At 46.0% G+C, this 2,790-nt stretch overlaps 1 pseudogene; it reads right to left on the reverse strand.

Annotated features, from left to right (window-relative positions):
- Positions 1-317: 317 nt before the first annotated feature.
- Positions 318-2,306, reverse strand: LOC139274581 (histone-lysine N-methyltransferase NSD2 pseudogene; annotated as a pseudogene).
- Positions 2,307-2,790: the final 484 nt, after the last annotated feature.

Consider the following 2,790-nt stretch of genomic DNA (forward strand, 5'->3'; position numbering starts at 1 on the left):
TGAGATGAGGAAAAATAGGGGGATGTGCAATGGGTGGTTGCTTGTTTGCAGGACAGCTTTGTGTCAGTGGCATGGGGGAGGCGAGGGTGGTAAGGATGGATGTTGGATCTGGTACTTACATTGATCCGCTGGTGGTAACTAAGTGAACCTTGCACGTCTAAGAGAATCCCTGGCAACCTGTGCAGCAGTTGGCTCTGCATTGGCATTGTCACCTTCCTCCTCCTCCTCCTCAGATTTGTCTGCAGACAATGGATGTGTATCTTTGTCTGTTACCTGGTTTGGCCATCCAGTTGCAATATACTCATACACCTTTGACATCACGGGGTCATGTTTGGTTGCTCTACCAATCTCCCCAGCTGTGACTGGAAGTTTTTGGATGTATTAGTAACAGAAGACAATGTTTCTGCAGCCTGAATACCATCACTTCCACATGCCTCTGCCTAACCAGTATTACTGAAATCATACTTTTCATCCTCGTAGTAGTTTCGCTTTAATCTCTTGCTAGAGCCAATTCGCACTGGAGAGTCCTCCCTGTAATCTATTATTTTCCTGGATAGTCTTCTTTGCCGAGTTGATTCTGAACTAACACTCGATCTAGTTGTTCTTTTCAGAGATTCCTGCAGCACTCTGCGCCTGGTTGGCCCAGGAGATCCTGCTGAAAAACCTGAAGCTGATACAGGAGATTTGTGCTCAGTTACTGGGGTCACTATAAGGAACTTGGTGTTGTAGCATGCTCTCTGTTTATCACTAAGCATAGCCCATTGAGACTCGAGCAGCTCTTCAATCTCCTCACCAGAAGCATCCGGATGTTCCTCAGCCAGCTCGTCTCTGCGTTTCTGACAAAAGGTCATGAACTGAGCGAAGGCTGTGTCACATTTCCTGGTCCGCTGAGTGGGGACTCCTTGTTTGCTCTTGGTCACGGGGGAGCCTGCACCACTCTCAGAGTCTGATGATTTACAAGATGTCCTGTCAGCTGACTGACTTTGAGCAGAACCTTCAGTACAATCTACAGTCCTATTTACACACTGCTTTGCAGGGGTCTTGGGTTCAGACGGCTTTGAACACTGCCTTTTATTTGGTGCACTGTTTTTTCTTCTCCTCCTAGTTCCTTTACTGTCAGTGAGATTTTCCTTGGTACTTGGGAATTCCTCAGTTGGCCAGTTCCTGACTTCAATAAGTTCAACAGGAACCCCAGCTTCCTTTGCAACCTGAGGCGGTAGTAGTGGACAGTCATGATCATAAACAAAGGTGTATTTAGCTTTTCGATCCTCAGGGTTCATTGCCAGTGCTTCTTTAGCTTGGGCAAGACCTACATCCCACTGAACACGAATTTTGGCAGGAATTGGTTTGAGGAGCTTTGTTTTCTCTGCCTTGGAACTTGCATGTTTGGCACTTTCTTGGACCAACTTGTCATATCGATGAGCATCTTAAAAGGGCATCATGCTCTTTTCGTAAATTCAGGCCCTTTCTGGGGCTTCTCCAAAAAACTGGACATGGTACTGGTGACAAATGGCCCTGTTGAGACCTTTTACTTTTGTGTGGGAACTCAAGAGGGGATCTGAAGAAACCATGCAAGCCCACCAAGGTTAACCAGATATTTTGGACCACACCATGTCCCCGACACCAAATTTCACCGGGACAGCCTTATCCTTCTTCTCCTTCGTCGCCTCGTTTTTCTCTTCTTTATTGTCTTGGTCTTCTTCAGTCTTGTCCTGCTCATCAGGAGAATTGGATGTCTTGGATACAAGTGTCACTTCAGCCAGATTTCGCTCAAGTAGCGCATCATACTTCACATTTCTCTTCCTTTTTCTTTTCTCTCAATTTTTTTCTTGGTCTTCATTCTTCTCTTGTTGTTCCTGTTGTGCAGGCTCAGGCTCACCTCTCTGAAGATCTCCACAAAGTGAGGATTCAAACAGTGGCTTTCCATTCAAATAGGTTTTGGTAATCCTCAACTTAATTTCTGGTGAGCCACTCTTTTTAGGCGTTGTTCGAGGTGGTGTTACATTCCCTCTGTTCTCTGTGGAGCAATCAACTGGAGAAGATGCATGTTGGGACGGTGGTTCTTCAACTACATCTGGTGCACCAGAATCTCCATTTAACATGAGAGAAGTCAAATCCTTTAATTTGTCTGATGATCTGTAAGCAGAAGTTGCATCATGTCCATTTAAACGGTGTATCACACCATCCTGAAGGGCAGCCGATAACGGTGTAGCAGCTTTGTCAGTCAGTATCGAGCGCTCAGAATCCACTTCGCCATTCTGACTCTTCTTATTAGTAATACTAAGGATCTCAGGAACCTTTTTCATAGCTCTTAAGATGGCAGGCTCTCTGTCCAGAAGCTACCGGAAAGAACTGGTTCTGTTTATTATAACTCTGCAGCTGCAGTACACAATACGTCCACATCCACAGTGTGGAGCTACAAGCATTACAAGCTTACAGACATCACAATAGTCAGTGGACACCTCAAATTGCTGGAGAAATACCACCAACGATGTCTCCGCAAGATCCTACAAATCCCCAGGGAGGACGACCACACCAAAGTTAGAGTCCTCGATCAGGCCAACATCACCAGCATCGAAGCACTGACCACACTTCACCAGCTCCGTTGGGCGGGCCACATTGTTCACATGCCCGACACAAGACTCCCAAAGCAAGCGTTCTACTTGGAACTCCTACACGGCAAGCGAGCCAATAAGTACTCAGTGATCACATCTTACCTACCAGTGGGAAAGGGTTTGTTCACAGTACTTTAGCTATGTGGTTAATTTCTACACTTTGGAGATTCCCAGA

The sequence above is a fragment of the Pristiophorus japonicus genome, chromosome 10 (assembly GCF_044704955.1).
Source record: "Pristiophorus japonicus isolate sPriJap1 chromosome 10, sPriJap1.hap1, whole genome shotgun sequence".
NCBI classification, from domain to species: domain Eukaryota; kingdom Metazoa; phylum Chordata; class Chondrichthyes; family Pristiophoridae; genus Pristiophorus; species Pristiophorus japonicus.